Source organism: Narcine bancroftii, chromosome 3 (genome assembly GCF_036971445.1).
Source record: "Narcine bancroftii isolate sNarBan1 chromosome 3, sNarBan1.hap1, whole genome shotgun sequence".
NCBI lineage: Eukaryota > Metazoa > Chordata > Chondrichthyes > Torpediniformes > Narcinidae > Narcine > Narcine bancroftii.
In genome coordinates this window covers 177,789,787-177,813,745 of record NC_091471.1, presented here as the reverse complement: position 1 = coordinate 177,813,745, position 23,959 = coordinate 177,789,787, and the positions used below count along the sequence as shown (strand labels likewise).

The 23,959-nt window shown below is 41.6% G+C and overlaps 1 long non-coding RNA gene across 3 annotated transcripts; it reads left to right on the top strand.

The window, feature by feature from the left end:
- Positions 1–7,988: 7,988 nt before the first annotated feature.
- LOC138756307 (uncharacterized) lies at positions 7,989–15,269 on the top strand. 3 transcript variants are annotated; one of them, XR_011352968.1, is made up of 3 exons: positions 7,989–8,140; positions 13,174–13,272; positions 15,105–15,269. It is a non-coding gene; the product is annotated as an uncharacterized lncRNA (long non-coding RNA). The 3 variants fall into 3 exon arrangements; XR_011352966.1 differs by lacking the exon at positions 7,989–8,140 and adding an exon at positions 11,718–12,292 and having other exon boundaries at positions 13,181–13,272; XR_011352967.1 differs by lacking the exon at positions 7,989–8,140 and adding an exon at positions 11,718–12,292.
- The last annotated feature ends 8,690 nt before the right edge of the window (positions 15,270–23,959 follow it).

Genomic DNA, 23,959 nt, shown 5'->3' with positions numbered 1-23,959 from the left:
TAATTTTCCTGCTTCCCTGACTCACTAGATGTCCTAAGTATTTAACTTCCGATTGTACAAATTGTAGTTTGGATTTGCTCACTCTAAGACCTTTTTTCTCTAAAAAATTTAAAAGTGCAACAGTAAATTCTTTAGCTAATTCGTACGTTCTTCCAGTAATTAACAAGTCATCAACGTATTGTATTAGCTGACTATTTTTTCTCCGAGGAGCCTCATCTAGTATCTGTTCTAAGACCTGACCGAATAAATTTGGAGATTCTGTAAAGCCCTGAGGAAGGACAGTCCACCGGTATTGATTTTTACGTCCAGTAAAGGGGTTTTCCCATTCAAAGGCAAACATGTCTCTGCTCTCTGTTGCCAATGGACAGGTCCAGAATGCGTCTTTGAGATCAATGTCACTAAACCATGCATTATGGGGATCGATTTTACTTATGATCGCATAGGGATTAGGTACAACAGGGTGGCAGGTGAGAATGATTTTGTTCAACTCCCTTAAGTCCTGTACTAATCGATAGGTACCGTCTGGTTTCTGGACAGGTAAAATCGGGGTATTAAAGGGTGACATACAAGGTTCAAGTATACCATCCTCAAGCAACTGGTCAATTACGGGCTGCAGACCTTTTCGGCCAGCCATAGGAATTGGGTACTGTTTTCGTCTAATTATTTGTTGCGAGTCTTTTAAAGTTACTTGTAGGGAAGGAATGTCTAGAACTCCTCTATTGCCTTTTTCTGCCCATACTCTTGGATTTATAAGTTTTCGATCTTCCTCGCTTAAAACATATAATTGAACCCTGATGCCTGATTCTAGTGGTCTGGTACCGATAGCCAATTGGTCCTGTAAGTCTCGTCCTAACAAGCATACTCCAGCTTGGGGAAGTAGTAGAAGATCCTCTACTATTACCTTATTTCCCATTTGGATTCTGACCTCTCTTAATACAGGGACTATAAAGTCTCTTCCTCCCACCCCTGAAACTATCATTGTCCCTTCTATTCTAACCCCCTTGGGTTGCTGTAGAATACTAGATCGGGCTGCCCCAGAATCAACTAAAAATATCATGTTGTCACTGTGGGGTCCTATGCATAAATTTACTAATGGTTCTCTGTGCAGCCCCACGGTGTGTATTGACTGAGAACCGTGACCCCCCTATTCATAATCTGCTTCCATCAGGGCATAGGATCGCGTGTCCCTGGCTCGCAGTGGGCAATCCTTTTTAAAGTGTCCTTCCTTTTTACAATGGAAACAGACAAATGCTCCTGTTTCCTAATCTCTACCTGGGTTTCTAGGGTGCCCCGGGAAGGGTCGTCATCCCCGGAATCCTCCTCTACTCCTCCATCTACTGGGGTTCCCACTTACCCACCCATGGCTCCCCTCACCGCGTGCAGGAGCTGGCACACAGTCCCTACCTTTTTCATGTTGCTCATCTACTACCTCTCTGACTGCTTGCATTAAAATTTTCGCCTTCCCTTTCTGCTTATCTTCAGACCTCTGGACAAATGCTTTCTGTGCAATCTGTAGTAGCTGGGTAAGTCCTTGCTCATGCCAATTTTCCGTCTTTTGTAATTTTCTTCTAATGTCTGGGGCTGAGTTGGTAACAAAACCCGTTAGTACCAATTGTTCCCCTGCTGGGGATTCTATGTCGAGACCCCCATATTGCTGTATTGCCGTGCGCAATCTATTCAGATATGCGGAGGGGGTCTCCTCGGGACCTTGGGGAACCTCAAAGGCTTTCTTGAAATTCTGTCCCTTTGGGACAGATACCTTGATTCCTCTTATCAAATTAACCCTGTATTCTTCCATCAATACCCGACCATCATTGGTATTTTTATCCCAATTAGGTCTAGCCAAGGGGAATTTAGTTTCTCCAGGTACCGCATCTGGTCCTCCTTGGTGATCCCTATCCCAGACTCTAATCCCTGCCTGGCGGATCATTCCACGCTCATCCAAAGTAAACAGAGTCTTAAAGATAGATGTTAACTCCTCCCAAGTATATAGATTTGGTCCCAAAAATTGGTCTAACTGTTCGGCACATCCCTGGGGATCTTCTATCAGGGAGGTCAGTTCTTTCTTAAAGTTACGCACTTCAGTACTGGTCAGGGGCACATTTACGAAACCGAGACCCTCTCCCACAGGAACTTCCCGCAGGGGTCGCATCCAGTTGGTTTCTGGCTTATTAGGTCTGGATTCCTGCTCCCTGGGAAATGAATTGGAGGGTTCTGCCCTTTCTTCCTGAAGAGTCTCACACTGTTCTAAATTTAAGTTACCTCTCTCTCCTGTCAACGGAGGTGGTAATTGAGTGCTTTGTGAGTGAGTCATCATACCACTCCTGCTCTCTTCTCTTTTCTCTAGTGGTGGGGGAGGAGGGGGAGGTGCAGAAGGGTAGGTTATAGGAGGGGGAGGAAAGATAGGAGCTGGCATAGGAGGAACATAAGGTGGAGGGAGGGAATGTAGCACATCCCACCCTTGTGGTTCAGGGACAAAAGGTTCCTCCTCTCTCTTGTCCTTGTATTCTTTTTCATTCAAAACCAATTGATCACACGATCCCCTGAGCCAGCAGGCTGCATATTCCCTGCTCTCAAGATTATCTCTCTGGTTTTGATAGAGCCAGATGTTCAAAGCTTGACACATCCAGTCATCCTCGGATCCGAGCTTTGGCCAGTACACGGAGCTCCCTTTAATCGGGCTTTTAACCCATTCTATACAACAATACTTGACCATGGTCAGTTTGTCCTTTCCATGGGTCCTTCCCATGCCCCACTCAGATAACATCAACCCAAGCGGGCTGTACGTAGTTATCTGATTCTCGCATCCTTTACCAGGACTCTCTTCCTTGCTACCCACACTTCCCATACTGATAGGCAAGTAAAATTCCTCTTACCAGGTTCCAGTAGCAATGCTCTAGCGCGCTTCCTTAACGTCCTTCCGTCGTTTGTTCTCAATGCCTCTTCTCGGATATCACTCGCTTCTTCCACTGACCAGCCACCCGTCGTCCGTGAGTCCAGCTGAATCAGCTGGGGTGCACCTACTCCCATCGTCGGGCACTCTGTCAGTGGAGGGAGTGTGATCCCGGATGAGCCCCCATTTGTTAGAAATAGAAGTACCTTTAAAAAAATTGCTCGAGACAAAAATTGAGAACAAAGAACATTTATTACAACAACAATGCAAAGTTGGGTGCTTCCCCTTACCCTGGGAATACACACATACATTGGGGCTCGCCCAACTTTTATACAGTGAATTTCAGTATCAGAATACCCTCCCCCTTACATTCTTCTGTCCCCTGGATGGGTTTGGCATAGGCAATCCTTCCTGCCTTCGTGCAGTTTCAGTGGACTTGGAGGACCGGGGGTATCCTGTCGGTGTCTTCTCATGTCATTATCCCCATTGTCCTTATTCACAACCTTGCCCTTGGCCCCATTCACACCTTTCCAACTCTCTGAGCTACCTACAGTCCCTTCATATGCAGAGTTCACTAATCCTGTCTAGGGTTTACTAGTTAAATTGGCATAACTTGATAAATCTGTGTATGGCTTACTAATTATATATGTAGAACTTGCTAATACTGTCTAAGGTTTTCTAATTATTTATGCAAGCCTTGCTAATTCTATCTGGGGCTTGGAGACCCTTATCTCGTTCAGACTAACTCTACTTCTATCATCAATTGTCTGTCCTTATCTCCTTCATTCAGTGAACTTGCTGCTTCTGTCTGAAGGGCTAGGAGATTCTTATCTTACTCAGACATTGTCAGCTTCCTGCCTTCTAATATCCATGTCTCATGTTGTTTGTACTGGCTTCATTCATTTACTTATGTATCAATTTTATTTTCTTCATGTTCATATTGCAATATCAGTTTTTCTCATCTCTCACACCTCCAACCAGTGTTCAATGGAACTGCTGTTTCTCAGTCTTCTTGACTTTTGTTTCCATTTTACCATCATTTATGTTGATGTTTGTCACAAAATATTTAGTGCATTGAGAAGGGTTCTCCAGCAAACAGACTATCACAGGAGTGCCAAATCTTATAATGAGGAGCACAATTTAGATTAGTGGAAGACAGCAAAAGATCTGAAAGAACAAAGCAGGGGCAGAATGAGAGCACTGTTATGGAGTTCATTCACGAGCCTGATGACTGGGGAGGAAAAAAACTGTTATAAAGCCACTTTCATCCCAAGGAAAAGAGAGAGAGAGAGTGTCTGGGGTGTGATGGATCCTTCAATATGCCAGCTATCTTTCTTAGGCACCAGGAGATGTAGATAGAGTCCATGGAGGGAAGGGAAGTTTGTGTCATCTGAGGTGTGCTCACTACCTTCTGCAATTTCTTCTAATCTTTAACAGAGTAGCTTCCATACTCTGCTATGAAGCATTCAGCCAGTATGCTTTTGATGGTGTACCTGACGAAGTCACTGAGGGTCAAGTGGGACATGCAGAACTTCCTTAATCATCTGAGAAAGGTATTATTACACTCTCTTGACCATTGCTTCAATGTCCTCGTGCTGTGTCAGGTGATTGGAGATATTTATTCCCATGTTTGATCAGGTAATCCTCAGGTATGGACCTTGATGTGTTTGTACATTTACCATCCTGGCATTCTTCCAGCTTGCAAGTAAAATCAATTTGAATTTCTTCCAATGAAGAGTTAAGTACAATCATATGAAAATGACCCTGTCCCTGGGTCTCGGTAAAATAAATTACACATTTTTTCCAACTGCTGTGTGAAATCCATATTAAAGTTAAGTTGAGTTTTCCATGGATTACTAAACATTATATCAGTTACTACATTATTACAAGCCGTTTTTTAAAAAAAACTTTGTTTTACGGTACTAAAACAGTGATTAAACAATTAAATGATTAAACAGTCAATAAAACTTGTAAAAAATCTAACTCTTTCCATTTCATAAAGAAAATCAAAACTGACTGTTTATCTCAAACATGCAGAGAGAGCTGGCAATAACCTTGAAGCAAGATGTTATGAGGAGACAGCATGAAATATGTCAACATCTACTGGCTGCTTGCAGAATTTGTTTGCATGTTAACCCTTTACAGTTCTGTTCAAGTAGTTATTTGATATTTTTGCTTTTGTCCTCTTCGCTCTCCATTCTTCAACTCAGATATTTCTTTCTTGCCTGAGAAAATAACCCAGGATCTAGAGTGGAGTGTATGGCCATTGTAATTGAATGTAGGTGTTTCATCTGACTGGCTTCCAGCAATTTAATTATATATCTATGTGGTTTCCATAATATCTTGCCGTAACTGTGGTGATATGTAATTACACTACTAGGTCACCAGGGGTCATCCCGGTGACCTTGTCTATAAAGCAGTCCAGAGCTACAGTCTAGCCTTCCAAGTTCGTCTTGCAGAGAGACAAGACCTATTAGTGTACATATTTATTTATTAAAGCTGTCTTATACTCACACTGTTGGTGTGGTTATTGTCAGTACAGTAACTTCAGTGGATACTCTGGAAAACTGGACTGAGTGAACACACAAAATTGCAAGGGTGAACAAAAAGTACGTACGTGGGATCATTTTGTGTCCAGTGATCATAATGCCATTAGTTTTGTTAATTATGGAGAAAGATAGGCCTGGGCTTCAGGTTGAGATTCTGAATTGGAGAAAAGCAGATTTTGAGGAAATGAGAAAGGATCTCGAATGCATGGATTGGGATGTTGTTTTTGGGCAAGGATGTGTGAGGTAAGTGGAGGACCTTCAAAGGTGACATTCTGAGAGTAACCCTGTACAGAGTTTGTCCGTTCCTGTCAGGATTAAAGGCAAGGTTATCAGACATAGGGAATGTTGTTTTTTGAGGGATATTGGGGATCTGGTTTAGAAGAAGATAGAGGTGTATAGCAGGTATAGGCAACATGGAGCAAATGAAGCACTTGAGAAGTATAAAAAATGCAAGAAAAACCTCAAGAAAGAAACCAGGAAGGTTAAAAATAAGACATGAGGTTGGTTTGGCCAACAATGTGAAGCAAAATCCTAAGGGTTTCTACAAGCATATTAAGAGCAAAAGGATAGCAAGAAACAAAATTTGACCTCTTGAATATCAGAGTAGTCGGCTTTATATGGAGCCAGAAGAGATGGGGGAGATCTTCATTTTTTTCCATCAACAGGCACAGAGTCGTGGGAAGTAAGGAAAACAAGTAATGTGGTCATGGAACCTATACAGATTAAAGAGGAGGAAGTGTGGCCGACAAAATATTCCCTCAGACCTTAAGAGAGGCTAATATAGAAATGGCAGGAGCTCTAGCAGAAATATTTAAAATATCCCTAGCCACGGTGTGGTGTTAGAGGATTGGAGGGCAGCTCATGTTGTTCTGTGGTTTTAAAAAAGGCTCTAAAAGTAACCCTGGAAATTATACGTCAATGAGCCTGAGGTCAGTAGTAAGTAAATTATTGGATGGTGTTCCAAGAGATCAGATATATAATTATTTGGATAGCTAGAAACTGATTAGGGATAGTCAACATGGCTTTGTGTGTGGTAGGTCATGTTTAACCAATCGTATAGAGTTTTTCGAGGAGGTTATCAGGAAAGTTGACAAAGGGAAATCTGTGGATGTTGTCTACATGGACTTTAGACAGGCCTTTGACCAAGTCCCACATGGGTTCAGACACTAGGTTTTTATGGTAAGTAGTGAACTGGCTTCGACGATGGCTAGACGGGAGAAGCCAGAGCATAAGTGGTGGATGATTGCTTCTCAGACTGTGACTAGTGGTGTGCTTCAGGGATCGGTGCTGGGACCATTGTTGTTTTTCATCTATATCAATGTTCTCAATGATAATGTGGTAAATTGGATCAGCAAGTTTTCAGATGATACTAAGAATGGAGGCATTATGGGCAGCAAAGAAGATTTTCAGAGCTTGCAGAGGGAGCTGGACCAGCTAGAAAAATGGGCTGAAAAAAGGCAGATGGAATTTAATGCTGACAAGTGTGAGGTGTTGCATTATGGAAGGAAAAACCAAGAAAGGACATACTCAGTAAATGGTAGGGTACTGAGGAGTGCAGTAGAACAGAGGGATCTGGAAATACAGATACATAATTCCCTGAGAGTGGTGTCACAGGTGGATAGGGTTGTAAGGAGAGCTTTTGCCATATTGGCCTTCGTAAATCAAAGGAGTTGGGATGTTATGGTAAAATTGTGTAAGATATTGGTGTGGCCAATTTTGGAGTATTGGGTGCAGTTTTGGTCACCTAACTACAGTAAAGATATCAATAAGATAGAAAGAGTGCAGAGAAGATTTACTAGGATGTTGCCTGGACTTCAGGAATTGAGTTACAGGGAAAGGTTAAACAGATTTGGACTTTATTCCCTTGAGCGTAGAAGAATGAGGAGAGATTTGATAGAGGTATTTAAAATAGACTCTGGCATGGTTCCATAGGATTGGAAGGTTGCAAATGTAGTTCCGCTGTTTAAGAAAGGAGAGAGGCAGAAAAAAGGAAATTACAGGTTTATTAGTCTGACATCAGTTATTGGAGTTGATCTTCAAAGGTGAGGATATGAAATACCTTGAGGTGTATGGCATGAGAGGTCCAATCCAGCATGGTTTCATGAAGGGAAGATCCTGCCTTACCAACCTATTGGATTTTTTTGAGGAAATCTCAAATAGGATGATCAAGGGAGAGGCTGTGGATATTGTGTATTTGGATTTTCAAAAGGCTTTTGATAAGGTGCCACATAAGAGGCTGCTGAATAAGATGAAAGCCCATGGAATTATAGGAAGGATATTGGATTGGGTGGAGCATTGGTTGATGGGCAGAAATCAAAGGGTAGGAATAAAGGAATCCTGTTCTGGTCAGTTTCCGGTTAATAGTGGAGTTCTGTAGTGGTCGGTGTTGGGGCTGCTTCTTTTTATAATGTATATTGATAATTTAGATTGAGGAAAGCCACGTGATAGATTAGACATGAACTCTTAGCCCTCCCAAAATCTGTTAAAACAAAAAGAGGTTTAACATATTAATTTTTATGACTCTTTTTGTCTAAACAGTATCTGAACCTACTTATTAATGGGTTCAAATAAGAAGGAGATACCTCTAGACCACGTCGGCAGAGGGAAGATATGAGGGAGCAAAGGCCCTCATACATCAAGAATCCTGGGGATGAAGTTTACCTTACCACCCAATTAGAAACATCACTTCCTAGCTCCAGTGAGTGCTGCAACGTCAATGGTGTTGTCAATGGAAGAAACTGTGCAGCTCAACAGATTGACTGCAAAAGTCTGAATTAATTGAGGAAGAGGAGTTGTCACAAAATGGCGACTCCGATGAGAGTTTGGAAGAATTAACTTCAGCAGAAGAGGCTGCCATAGAAACGGAGAAGAAAAAGGCAAAGAAAGTTAAGTCTAGATATAATATAGATGACGTTTTAAGAGCTTTGGATGGAAAGGAGAAAAATACAAATAAGAAACTTGATAATATTTTTAAAGTAATAACGAAGATGGAAGGGGTTATAGAGTCGCTAAGTGAAAGCGTTAATGATGTTGAAGATAAATATGAAGAAGTAATAGATAAGGTAACCAGTTTGGATAAAGATGTTAGTCCTTGGGACTAGGAAAAAGTCATTGGGCCAATATTGATGTCCTAGAAAATTTTAGTAGGAGAAATAATGTTAAAATTGTAGGCCTTAAGAAAGGAAATGAAGGTGCTGACCCTATGACGTATTTTCAAGACTGACTACCTAGAATTTTGGGATGGGATTAAAGTGGAAGGCAACATTGAAATAGAGAGAGTGTACAGATCACGTGCACCACCCCCCCCCCCCCCCCGCCACCGCCCCTTTTAGGCCAGAAGCCCAGTTCCGTGTTGATTAAATATCTACAATTTCAGGATCATGAGAACATTCTAAGAAAAGTAGCCAACAGAGCAAAGGAAAGGGGGGCACTGCTCGAATATGAAGGAGGAAATATTTTCTTCTACCAGGACATCAGGGCATCAATCTAGATATGTAGATGAGAGTTTAACCCTATAAAGAATTTTGAAGATTACAAAACCAAATGGTGAAATCAGATTTTTTACAGATATAAAATGAGCTAAAACTTTGTTAATCAACTGCCGGTCTTGAAGGCTGACAGAACTTAGAAGATGGCAATGATGTTATTCTTACATTTTGAATGTAATTATAGTGGAAATATTCCTCTTGTAAATAAGGGGAAAAAAACAATACTTGTCTGATGTAAATTTTCAGGGGGTTGGGGGGTAGTGGTGGTCAGAGTTTGGGTTTGTCTTTGTCACATTAGAGGTGTGTTTGTGCAACAGTAAGCTGGGTAGTGTTTTGAGTTTATCGCTCAACACTTATGGAGGATTTAAGTTTTGTTGTGATCTTCTTTATAAATATGAAAATATCTATACTTTTTATTTCTATATATTCTGCTACTTGATCTTTTTCTATAGAACTGCCGGCAGATTTGGATCCAGCAGTGGAATAAAAGGAAATTTGAATCTCTGGGGGAGGGAGTGTGGATAGATAGGATGAAGGATAATAGAAATCAGTATAACGATAATCTGTTATAATGGTAAATGTGGTAAAGTCTGTTACCATTAATCTTCATGATTTAAACAACCTTGTGAAAAGGAAGCGAGTACTCTCGCGTATTAAGAAAATGAAAGTGGACCTTTCCTTCCTTCAAGAAACACATTTAATTGATAAGGAACATCAAAAATTAAAAAGGGACTGGGTGGGACAGGTTATAGCATCATCCTTCAAATCTAAAGTAAGGGGAGTGGCCATTTTAATAAAGAAGAAACTTCCAGTTGTATTAGAATGTTGCAACTGACCTGGTATGTGAAGATACATTGTCAGATATATTCTGAATTTTGGACCCTGTTAAATCGATATGCCTCAAATGTAGTTGAGGAAAGGATTTTTAAAAATCTTTTAAATTAGCATATGCACATGAAAATATAATAGTGTCAGGGGATTTTAATTGTTGTCTGGATCCTGTTCTGGGCAAAACATCAAGAGCAGAGACCAGGTCAAGGATGGCTAAAGCCACCTTAGTTTCAATGAGAGAGTTGAATTTAATGGATGCTTGGAGGAAATTACATCCAAGACAAAGAGACTATTCCTTTTACTCGAGTAGACATGATTCGTACTCCAGGATAGATTTATTTTTACTATCAGTGCATTTTCAGGATAGAGTCAGGGAAATTGAGTATAAGGTGAGAGTCTTGTCAGATCATTCACCTCTATTAATATCAATTGTTATGCCTGATAGCAGGACATGGTATATAGATGGCATTTCAATCTATTGTTGTTGAGAAGATGCGAGTTTTGTGAATTTATAAGAAGACATAATGGAATCCTCTGTGAGAGTAACTGTCATTCTACTGCCAATAAAATTTATTATATGGGACACCTTAAAAGCTTATTTAAGGGGTTAAATAATTAGTTATACTTTGAGAATTTAAAAAAATACATGAGGGGAGTAGGTAAATTGGAACAAGACACATTATTTGAAGAAGGGCCTGCAGTTAATAAAAAGGTCGAGTATAATACATTAAAACCTTATAATATAGAGAAAATTATAATGAGAACCAAACAAAGGTACTATGAGGTGGGGGAAAGAGCTCACAAGGTCCTATCTTGGTATGAAAATGAAGCGGGTCTCGAGAACAATTAATACAATCTCTTATAAGCCACAGGAAATTAATGAGGCCTTCAAATTATTCTATTCCAAATTAGACAAATCAGAATCTCAAGGAGTCATTAATAAAATAAATGATTATTTGTCACAACTGTTTTTCCCAAATTTGGATTTGGTAGAGCAGATGAAACTCAATGTGTCTTTTACTCAATCAGAAATAGAGAAGGCATTGAATATATTGCACATTAATAGATCTCCCAGCAAGGATGGGTTTCCACTGGAATTTTAGAAATAATTTAAGGATTTGTTAATGCCTTTCTTTATGTAGGTACTAAATCAAGTGGTTGGATTACATACCTTGCCAGACTCTTTCTCAACAGCAATAATAATGGTAATTCCCAAAGAAAAGATAGAGTCCGATTTCTTTGTTGAATATGGACTATAAAATACAAATCAAAGCTTTGGCAAATAAGGCCGGAGTTGTGACAAATAGCCAAGTATCTCTAGCATTTCCACTGTCCAGATCTAGCAGACAAGGATGTCCATCATCTTGGGATTCAGGGTAGACCAAATGAACATAAAATCAGTCTGTTTGGAGATGATGTATTAATATCTTACAGAACCAGAAACATCTTTGCAAAAGTTGCATTTACAGCTGCAAGACTACAGGAGGGTCTCTGGGTATAAAATAAAATTGGAATAAAAGTGAGATTAATTGATAGGAATTACACAAACCGTCAAAGAAATACACAATTTAGAAGGCCGGAGAATGCAATTAAGTATTTGGGGATCAAAACGGATAAATGACTTGAAAATTTTATATAAAACAAACTACCTTCCCTGACTTAAGAAAATTGAAGAAGATTTAAATAAATGGATAGCTCTCCCGAAAACAACTTTGATTGGAAGCATTAATTGTGCTAAAATTAATATATTCCTTGTGTACCGTACCTCTTTCAGACTCTTCCAATACCATTACCACAGAAGTTTTTTCAAAATTTCAATAAATTAGTTAGGAAGCTTTCTTGGAAGTTAGCCAGAGCCTCCATGGAAAAATTAACTTGGAAATATCATATTGTGGGGGGGGGGGGGGGGGGGGTTTGCAACTCCCAAATTTTAAATATTACTACTGGGTGGCCCAGTTGAAATTTGTCACTTCCCTCTTTGATGGAAGAGACAAGCCTTTGTGGGTGGAATTTGAACTGCACAAAGTCGGAGAGAGAATAGCAGAAGATCTCATATATAAATGGGACACTAAATCTATATCTGGTGGAAAAGAAGCACCTTTAACAAAGCATATTTTGAATATTTAGTACAAATTTAATCATTTAATTGGAACGAAAAGAAAAATATATCCAAAAATGCCCTTGACTCAAAATAGATTAATTCATTTAACAATGGATAATAAAATTCTACATACATGGTCCCATAAAGAGATCAGGTATGTGGAAGATTGTTATCTGCAAGAGCAACTAATATAATTTGAACAGTTAAAAAATAAATATAATATTCAACAACACAATCTTCTGCTACTTTTAACATAACATAACATAACAATTACAGCACGGAAACAGGCCATTAGGCCCTTCTAGTCCGCACCGAACCAAACACCCCTTTCTATTTTTTCAGAGATGAATTAGGACAGACCATGATGTTACCAGAGTGCTGTGAAACAGAGATTCTGATTTGAAAGGGGAACACAAGGAAGTTTACATCTGTAATGTATTATTTTTTTCAGTTGGGCACTTCCAAGCAGGAGTTATATAAATCAAAACAAAGATGGGAATCAGACTTGAATATTAGTATTGGTGATAAGAACTGGTTCAATTTATGTCAGGACAGCTATATCTTACACTACAAAAATTTCAAAAATTCTAATATATCGGATGTATGTTTTAGATGGGGTGAAGAAAAACAGAAACTTGGTCATGCTCTAAAGTGAAACCTTTTGGAAACATTTAAGAATTTTATTAGATCAGATTATTGGGAAACAATTGCCACAAAGTCCAGAATTGTTTTTCCAAGGAAATACTGTGGACATGAGATCCAAAAGGAGATTGTCCAATTACCAATTAGAATTTTTAAAAATCCAAATGGCCAAGTAATATATTGTGGTTACTTGGAAGTCTGATTCCCCTCTGGAATGTGGAAATGCATAGCTGTGTTCCCCCGGAGAAAATTACTTACAATCTAAGGAAGAAGTACAATATGTTTTTGCAGAAATGGCAGGTATACTTACAGAATGGGGGGTTGAATATCTAGGGATGCTTATTCTGTTCCTGAGCTCTAAGTTCTGGTTCTTTCCCCTATTTGAGAAAATAGATCCTCTGATACCAGATCCCGACAGTTCCTTCCCTTTTCCTGCTTTTTTTTTCTTATCTGTTTTCTTTTTCTTTCTTTTTATTTTGGGGTTTTGTTAGGGGGGAGGGGGATGGGACTCTTTGGAGATATGGACAACTTGTACCATTGATTTTTTTTTTGACATTTCAATTTATATACTTAAGTAATGGTTATTTCTTGATACATTTTGTCCACAAAATTAAAATAAAGTATTTTCAAAAAAATTTAGATTATGGATTGAATGGTTTTGTTGCTAAGTTTTCAGATGACACCAAGATAGATGGTGGGACAGGAAGTGTTGAAGAAACCAAAAGGTTGCAGAGAGACTTGGACAGCTTGCAAGAGTGCAGTGAAATGGTAAATGAGATTCAATATTTAGAAATGTATAGTTGTACATTTTAGAAGAGGAAATAAACAGGCAGATTATTATTTGGATGGGGAGAAAATTCAAAATTTGGAAGTGCAAAGGGATTTAGGGGTCCTCCGCCAGGATAACCTAAAGATTAACCACCAGGTTGGATCGGCAGTAAAGAAAACGAATACTATGTTAGCATTCATTTCAATAGGAAAAAGGTGTTGATGAGGCTCTATGGGGCACTGGTGAGACCTCATTTGGAATACTGTGTGCAGTTTTGGGCCCCTTATCTTAGATGGGATATAATGATGTTGGAGAGAGTACAGAGAAGATTTACCAGGATGATTCCAGCAATGCAAGGGGTAACATATGAGGAAGGTTGATCAGCTCTTGGACTCTATTCATTGGAGTATAGAAAAATGAGAGGGGATCTCATAGAAATATTTTGAATGCTGAAAGGAATGGACAGAGTAGATGTGAATAAGAGATTTCCCTTGGTTCATGAATCCAAGGCAAGATGGCACAGTCTTAGAATTAGAAGATACCCATTTAAAACAGAGATGAGGAGAAATTTCTTTAGCCAGAGGGTTGTGGATTTATGGAATTTGTTGCCACATACAGCTGTGGAGGCCCAATCATTGGGGAAGTTTAAGGAGGAAATTGATAGGAATTTAATTAGTCAGGGTATCAAGGCAGGAATTTGGAACTAGATGTGAGAATGGTTTAGCTCAAGGGGGAGTTGCAGACCAGACTCGATGGGCCGAATGGCCTGCTTCTGTTCCTTTATCTTGTGATCTTGTGAAATTATGAGGGGGATGGACAGAGTAAATGTAGATAAGCTTTTTCCACTGAGGGTAGGTGAGATACAAACCAGAGGACAAAGGTTCAGAGTAAAAGGGGAAAAGTTTAGGAGGAACATCTTCACAGAATATGTGAATGAGCTGGCAGCTGATGTGGTGAATGCAGGCTCAGTTTTAACATTTAAGGAGAATTTGGACAGGTACATGGATGGGAAATGTATGGAGGGCTATGGACTGGGTGCAGGTCAGTGGGACTAGGCCAAAAAAATAGTTTGACAGACTGGAAGGACCAAAGGGGCCTGTTTCTGTGCTGTAGTGTTTTATGGTTTTATGGTTCTATGTGAGAGAAAACAGGTTACAAGGAAATAAAAAGGTAAATGGAATCAATGGGAATGCACTGAGAGCCAGCATGCAATTAATAGGCTGAATGGCTTAAAAAGTGTGAGAACTGTGGATAATATTCAATTGGAGGACTTTAATTATTGCCACAGCTATAATATTACAACATTTTCTCAAGATCTTTTGCAAATTAAAGTTGCCACTTAGCCACCTCAAGGAGACATTGACTGACCACTTCTCTCTATGGATGCTGCCTGACACATGAAGTCACTCCAGCTTCTCTTTATTCACTTTAAATTCCAGCATCTGCAGTTTGTCCGCTTTACCTATCTTGCTCATCTTAGCCCAGTAATATTTAACCAAATCAGAAAGTCATAGAATGAAGCCTTTTTTTGATATGACTTGAATTATTTGGGTTTAATGTAAAACGAAACCTTATAGATGCAAGTGGAAAAATCTTTTAATTTCCACCAATGAAATTTTGTTCTGACAAAAAAAGGGCAACTGTGAAAAATTTACATTTTGCTTTCATAAGACTACACATGACTTTTAAAACATTGAACCCTCCTCCAATTTGTTCATGAGGTAAGATGGTAAGTGGGAAGAGTGAAAATGTGGTTGGGAAAAGGGCAAACAAAAAGTGAGTGAATATGCAAACAAGATGAAGATTTTTTTTTCCATTGCTTTCATTCTAGGGAATTTTCGTCCAGAAGTTGTTTTGCCTAGTGGAAATTTTGTGAACACTCTTCAATCAGCAACAAAAAACCATAGAATAAGACATCTGATGGCTAACCTTTGGTGTAAAACTGGCAGACTGCAATGTAGGCAGGCTTCAATTCTTGTACATGCTTGAATAAAACCTAAATGTCAACAAAATCCAATCTCTCCTCAGAAGTGTCAAGGGCAGCCTTTCTCATCACATGCAAACAGTGACAGGGATTCTGCAACTGCATGCCTCTTAAATCGGGATGTACATTTCAGAATGCTGGAAGTACACGGCAGGTCAAGCAGCATCTGTGGAGGCAAAAGATGTAGATTGACATTTCAAGTTGAGTCTTGAGATAGGGTCTCAATCCAAAACATTGACTTTCACCATTTGTCCCAATGGATGCTGCTTGACCTGAGTTCTTCAAGAATTCAAGATTCCAGATTATCGACTAGCAAGGCATCATAAGTTGAAGGGCCTGTGGTGTTCTATTCCAGCATTTGCGGTCTTTTGAACCATAAAACCATAGACTATTACAGCACATAAACAGGCCATTCAGCCCATCTAGACTGTGCTGAACTATTTATTCTTCCAATGAAATGCACCCAGATCCATACCCTTCTCATCCATGTACGTATATATATTTATTTTTAAATGTCAAAATGGAGCCCGCATTAATCACTTCAGCTGGCAACTTGTTCTAACCTCTCCTGTTCTGCGTGAAGCTCACCCTAATGTTGCCTGTAAACATTTCCCCTTTCACTCTTAACCCATGTTCTTTCATTCTTGTCTCACCCAACTTCAGTGTAAAAGGTCTGCTTACATTTACTCTATGATACCCCTCATAATTTTAAATCCCCTCATTTAAAAAAAATCACTGCAGAAAATAAAGTCCAAGCCTGTTTAACCTTTTCCTGTAACAGTTCCTTAAGTCCTAGCAATGTCGTTGCAAATCTTTGCACTCTTTCAATCTGAGTGATATCTTTCAATTGCATACAATACTCCAAATTTGGCCTCACCAATGCCTTATACAATTTCATCATAACATCCCATCTCTTACACTCAATTCTTTAATGCCAGGACTGTGCCAGCAATCTGGTTCAAATCCACCGCTATGAGTAAGGAGTTTGTACATTCTTCTTGTGTCTGTGTGTTTCCTCAGGAGCTCCCATTTCCTCCCACCAGTCAAAAAGTATGGGGGTTGTAGGCTAATTGGTGAATCTGGGGACGGGCTTATGCACTGGAAGGGTCTGTTACTGTGCTGTTTGTCTAAATTTAAAATTTATGTCAGCGTTTTATGTGTATTCCAAATTACATAGCACTTTCAGGATGCAGCAAGCACTGTAATATCACAATAGCTCCTGCCTGTACTGTTAAGTTGGTTTTTGTTACACACTGAGCATAAACAAAACTGAGTAAAAAGTCCCTGATTTAAACCAAAATTAAGAAAAATACTCAAGCCTTTAGAGTAAACCTGAGACTGACCCCTACCATGTTAAAGTTGTTATTTCTCTGGATGAGACTTTAAAGTCTCTATCATTTATGGTGCAAAACAGTGGGTCTCTACCTTTTTTTTTCCCCACTCACATACCATTTTAAGTAATCCCTGTGTTGTAAGTGCTCTGTGACTAGTAAGGGATTGCTTAAAGTGGTATGTGAGTGCGAAGGGAAGGTTGAGAATCACTGCTCTAGACCCAATTGTTACTGAAATATTTTGCTTGAGAAAAATTGTCATTGGCCCATTTCCTTTAGAGTTATGAAATCGTGCACATAATGAGTCAATTAGGTACAATTAAAACAGTGATTTTCACACACATACCATCTTAAGCAATCCCTTACTAATCACAGAGCACCTATGGCATAGGGCAAAAAACCAACAAGGTCGGGTCAGATACAGCAATGAGCTCTCTGAACCCTTCTCCATTAACAATGGCGTGAAGCAAGGCTGTGTTCTCGCACCAACCCTCTTTTCAATCTTCTTCAGCATGATGCTGAACCAAGCCATGAAAGACCCCAACAATGAAGACGCTGTTTACATCCGGTACCGCACGGATGGCAGTCTCTTCAATCTGAGGCGCCTGCAAGCTCACACCAAGACACAAGAGAAACTTGTCCGTGAACTACTCTTTGCAGATGATGCCGCTTTAGTTGCCCATTCAGAGCCAGCTCTTCAGCGCTTGACGTCCTGCTTTGCGGAAACTGCCAAAATGTTTGGCCTGGAAGTCAGCCTGAAGAAAACTGAGGTCCTCCATCAGCCAGCTCCCCACCATGACTACCAGCCCCCCCACATCTCCATCGGGCACACAAAACTCAAAACGGTCAACCAGTTTACCTATCTCGGCTGCACCATTTCATCAGATGCAAGGATCGACAATGAGATAGACAACAGACTCGCCAAGGCAAATAGCGCCTTTGGAAGACTACACAAAAGAGTCTGGAAAAACAACCAACTGAAAAACCTCACAAAGATAAGCGTATACAGAGCCGTTGTCATACCCACACTCCTGTTCGGCTCCGAATCATGGGTCCTCTACCGGCACCACCTACGGCTCCTAGAACGCTTCCACCAGCGTTGTCTCCGCTCCATCCTCAACATCCATTGGAGCGCTCACACCCCTAACGTCGAGGTACTCGAGATGGCAGAGGTCGACAGCATCGAGTCCACGCTGCTGAAGATCCAGCTGCGCTGGATGGGTCACGTCTCCAGAATGGAGGACCATCGCCTTCCCAAGATCGTATTATATGGCGAGCTCTCCACTGGCCACCGTGACAGAGGTGCACCAAAGAAAAGGTACAAGGACTGCCTAAAGAAATCTCTTGGTGCCTGCCACATTGACCACCGCCAGTGGGCTGATAACGCCTCAAACCGTGCATCTTGGCGCCTCACAGTTTGGCGGGCAGCAGCCTCCTTTGAAGAAGACCGCAGAGCCCACCTCACTGACAAAAGGCAAAGGAGGAAAAACCCAACACCCAACCCCAACCAACCAATTTTCCCCTGCAACCGCTGCAATCGTGTCTGCCTGTCCCGCATCGGACTGGTCAGCCACAAACGAGCCTGCAGCTGACGTGGACTTTTTACCCCCTCCATAAATCTTCGTCCGCGAAGCCAAGCCAAAGAAAGAAAAGATGTGAGTGGAAAGAAAAAGGTTGAGAACCACTGGTGTAAAAGATCCCATGTCTCATTTCATAAAGTTGAAATCTCCAGAGTACTATGGGCAATGTTTGCCTTTTATCCATCATGACAGCTGATCTCATCATTTATCATATTACCATTAACAGAAATATAGTTGGGTTTAGGCTGGCTGCCATTTTGTCTTGATTGCAATAGTGTACATTCTCAAAGTGGTTTAATGCCAAATATACAAATGTCTCTCCTTCTCAATCATATTTATATAATTTCAATTTCCTTTTTTTTTCTTCACAGCTCAAAACCATACACATCTCCCAAATCCTCAAGATATTAATTCGAATTAATTCTTCAAATTGCATCTCACCAATAATTGGATATCTATGTTACATCCTTCTTTCCTCTTCCTCAATGCATTGAAATATTGAAAAATATTGGATGGGAAGGGGAAAGTTTGGTGGGTTCAAATAGCAACAAATCTGGATGCAGGCTGAAATGCAGGAAGGATCTTTTTAAAAAACACATGGGGGTCGCAACAGGGATAACACACTCTCAATCACAAAACACTGTATAATCAGTCACTTTGGATTTAACACTGCTGATACTAGCAAATGCTTGCCCTCAGATAAACACTGCACAACCCAGTCACATTTAACTTTGTGGTGATATGTAATTACACCACTAGGTCACCAGGGGTCATCCCGGTGACCTTGTATATGAAGCAGTCCAGAGCTACAGTCAAGCCTTCCAGGTTCGTCTTACAAAGAGACAAGACCTCTTAGTGTATATATTAGTTTACTAAATTGTACTGACAATAACCACACCAGCAGTGCGAGTATAAGACAGCTTTAATAAACTAATATGTATACTAGGAGGTCTTGTCTCTCTGCAAGATGAACCTGGAAGGCTAGACTGTAGCTCTGGACTGTTTTATGTACAAGGTCACCGGGATGACCCCTGGTGACCTAGTGATGTAATTACATATCACCACAAACTTAACACTATCGACATTAGCATCTGTGTGCAGACTTACAACCAAGAATTACACTACCTACCATTCTTTGTCTAACATGGGCATGGCTCAAATGCTATGTAACAGCCCCGATCCCTGTTGTAGTACTGCTCCAAGAAAAGTGCAGAGAACAAAACAAAGGACTCTACATCACCTTTGTTGACCTCACCAAAGCCTTCGACACCGTGAGCAGGAAAGGGCTTTGGCAAATACTAGAGCGCATCGGATGTCCCCCAAAGTTCCTCAACATGATTATCCAACTGCACGAAAACCAACAAGGTCGGGTCAGATACAGCAATGAGCTCTCTGAACCCTTCTCCATTAACAATGGCGTGAAGCAAGGCTGTGTTCTCGCACCAACCCTCTTTTCAATCTTCTTCAGCATGATGCTGAACCAAGCCATGAAAGACCCCAACAATGAAGACGCTGTTTACATCCGGTACCGCACGGATGGCAGTCTCTTCAATCTGAGGCGCCTGCGAGCTCACACCAAGACACAAGAGAAACTTGTCCGTGAACTACTCTTTGCAGATGATGCCGCTTTAGTTGCCCATTCAGAGCCAGCTCTTCAGCGCTTGACGTCCTGCTTTGCGGAAACTGCCAAAATGTTTGGCCTGGAAGTCAGCCTGAAGAAAACTGAGGTCCTCCATCAGCCAGCTCCCCACCATGACTACCAGCCCCCCCACATCTCCATCGGGCACACAAAACTCAAAACGGTCAACCAGTTTACCTATCTCGGCTGCACCATTTCATCAGATGCAAGGATCGACAATGAGATAGACAACAGACTCGCCAAGGCAAATAGCGCCTTTGGAAGACTACACAAAAGAGTCTGGAAAAACAACCAACTGAAAAACCTCACAAAGATAAGCGTATACAGAGCCGTTGTCATACCCACACTCCTGTTCGGCTCCGAATCATGGGTCCTCTACCGGCACCACCTACGGCTCCTAGAACGCTTCCACCAGCGTTGTCTCCGCTCCATCCTCAACATCCATTGGAGCGCTCACACCCCTAACGTCGAGGTACTCGAGATGGCAGAGGTCGACAGCATCGAGTCCACGCTGCTGAAGATCCAGCTGCGCTGGATGGGTCACGTCTCCAGAATGGAGGACCATCGCCTTCCCAAGATCGTATTATATGGCGAGCTCTCCACTGGCCACCGTGACAGAGGTGCACCAAAGAAAAGGTACAAGGACTGCCTAAAGAAATCTCTTGGTGCCTGCCACATTGACCACCGCCAGTGGGCTGATAACGCCTCAAACCGTGCATCTTGGCGCCTCACAGTTTGGCGGGCAGCAGCCTCCTTTGAAGAAGACCGCAGAGCCCACCTCACTGACAAAAGGCAAAGGAGGAAAAACCCAACACCCAACCCCAACCAACCAATTTTCCCCTGCAACCGCTGCAATCGTGTCTGCCTGTCCCGCATCGGACTGGTCAGCCACAAACGAGCCTGCAGCTGACGTGGACTTTTTACCCCCTCCATAAATCTTCGTCCGCGAAGCCAAGCCAAAGAAAGAAAAGATGTGAGTGGAAAGAAAAAGGTTGAGAACCACTGGTGTAAAAGATCCCATGTCTCATTTCATAAAGTTGAAATCTCCAGAGTACTATGGGCAATGTTTGCCTTTTATCCATCATGACAGCTGATCTCATCATTTATCATATTACCATTAACAGAAATATAGTTGGGTTTAGGCTGGCTGCCATTTTGTCTTGATTGCAATAGTGTACATTCTCAAAGTGGTTTAATGCCAAATATACAAATGTCTCTCCTTCTCAATCATATTTATATAATTTCAATTTCCTTTTTTTTTCTTCACAGCTCAAAACCATACACATCTCCCAAATCCTCAAGATATTAATTCGAATTAATTCTTCAAATTGCATCTCACCAATAATTGGATATCTATGTTACATCCTTCTTTCCTCTTCCTCAATGCATTGAAATATTGAAAAATATTGGATGGGAAGGGGAAAGTTTGGTGGGTTCAAATAGCAACGAATCTGGATGCAGGCTGAAATGCAGGAAGGATCTTTTTAAAAAACACATGGGGGTCGCAACAGGGATAACACACTCTCAATCACAAAACACTGTATAATCAGTCACTTTGGATTTAACACTGCTGATACTAGCAAATGCTTGCCCTCAGATAAACACTGCACAACCCAGTCACATTTAACTTTGTGGTGATATGTAATTACACCACTAGGTCACCAGGGGTCATCCCGGTGACCTTGTATATGAAGCAGTCCAGAGCTACAGTCAAGCCTTCCAGGTTCGTCTTACAAAGAGACAAGACCGCTTAGTGTATATATTAGTTTACTAAATTGTACTGACAATAACCACACCAGCAGTGCGAGTATAAGACAGCTTTAATAAACTAATATGTATACTAGGAGGTCTTGTCTCTCTGCAAGATGAACCTGGAAGGCTAGACTGTAGCTCTGGACTGTTTTATGTACAAGGTCACCGGGATGACCCCTGGTGACCTAGTGATGTAATTACATATCACCACAAACTTAACACTATCGACATTAGCATCTGTGTGCAGACTTACAACCAAGAATTACACTACCTACCATTCTTTGTCTAACATGGGCATGGCTCAAATGCTATGTAACAGCCCCGATCCCTGTTGTAGTACTGCTCCAAGAAAAGTGCAGAGAACAAAACAAAGGACTCTACATCACCTTTGTTGACCTCACCAAAGCCTTCGACACCGTGAGTAGGAAAGGGCTTTGGCAAATACTAGAGCGCATCGGATGTCCCCCAAAGTTCCTCAACATGATTATCCAACTGCACGAAAACCAACAAGGTCGGGTCAGATACAGAAATGAGCTCTCTGAACCCTTCTCCATTAACAATGGCGTGAAGCAAGGCTGTGTTCTCGCACCAACCCTCTTTTCAATCTTCTTCAGCATGATGCTGAACCAAGCCATGAAAGACCCCAACAATGAAGACGCTGTTTACATCCGGTACCGCACGGATGGCAGTCTCTTCAATCTGAGGCGCCTGCAAGCTCACACCAAGACACAAGAGAAACTTGTCCGTGAACTACTCTTTGCAGATGATGCCACTTTAGTTGCCCATTCAGAGCCAGCTCTTCAGCGCTTGACGTCCTGCTTTGCGGAAACTGCCAAAATGTTTGGCCTGGAAGTCAGCCTGAAGAAAACTGAGGTCCTCCATCAGCCAGCTCCCCACCATGACTACCAGCCCCCCCACATCTCCATCGGGCACACAAAACTCAAAACGGTCAACCAGTTCACCTATCTCGGCTGCACCATTTCATCAAATGCAAGGATCGACAATGAGATAGACAACAGACTCGCCAAGGCAAATAGCGCCTTTGGAAGACTACACAAAAGAGTCTGGAAAAACAACCAACTGAAAAACCTCACAAAGATAAGCGTATACAGAGCCGTTGTCATACCCACACTCCTGTTAGGCTCCGAATCATGGGTCCTCTACCGGCACCACCTACGGCTCCTAGAACGCTTCCACCAGCGTTGTCTCCGCTCCATCCTCAACATCCATTGGAGCGCTTACACCCCTAATGTCGAAGTACTCGAGATGGCAGAGGTCGACAGCATCGAGTCCACGCTGCTGAAGATCCAGCTGCGCTGGATGGGTCACGTCTCAGGAATGGAGGACCATCGCCTTCCCAAGATCGTGTTATATGGCGAGCTCTCCACTGGCCACCGTGACAGAGGTGCACCAAAGAAAAGGTACAAGGACTGCCTAAAGAAAGCTCTTGGTGCCTGCCACATTGATCACCGCCAGTGGGCTGATAACGTCTCAAACCGTGCATCTTGGCGCCTCACAGTTTGGCGGGCAGCAACCTCCTTTGAAGAAGACCGCAGAGCCCACCTCACTGACAAAAGGCAAAGGAGGAAAAACCCAACACCCAACCCCAACCAACCAATTTTCCCCTGCAACCGCTGCAATCGTGTCTGCCTGTCCCGCATCGGACTTGTCAGCCACAAACGAGCCTGCAGCTGACGTGGACTTTTTACCCCCTCCATAAATCTTCGTCCGCGAAGCCAAGCCAAAGAAGAGAAAGAAAGATTACATGCCTTACCAATGACTCGTCCAGCGTTGTACCTTTTGCAACCTAGAGTGGAGCAGGGTTCATCTCAGGACTGAAAAGCAAAGGGGAAGAGATTCTCACATGGTGGACTTGATAGTACAGTAAGCTGGCAGGTCCAGCCCAGGTATTCACAATTTATCTAGAAGGGTGTGTATGAGTGAGTGGATATGAGCAGATCAGGAGAGAGATAGGGGGAGTGGGGGGGGGGGGGGGGGCATGGACAGCTCAATTTATAGACATACAGAAGTGAACAGGCCCTTTAGCTCACTATGTATATGCACACCACAAAACAACCATCTTCAGTCATCAATCTTCACATTCAGTAGACGCCCCCAAAATTCTCCTGCACCTACCTACCCCTTGGGGCAATTGACAGTAGTCAATTAACTACATATATAGCATTTATTTAGCATATGGAGCCAACATTGAACTGCACAGAAAGAAGCCCTATGGCCCATTATGTCCATATTGACCTTGATGCCCATCCAGACTAATCCCATTTGGCCACAATGGGACCAAATCTATTCAAGTGTCACTTATGTTTGATTACACCACCAATGGGAGGAGAATAACAATGTTGTGAATCCTCCCACTGGTACATGCTGGCTCTAAAACCA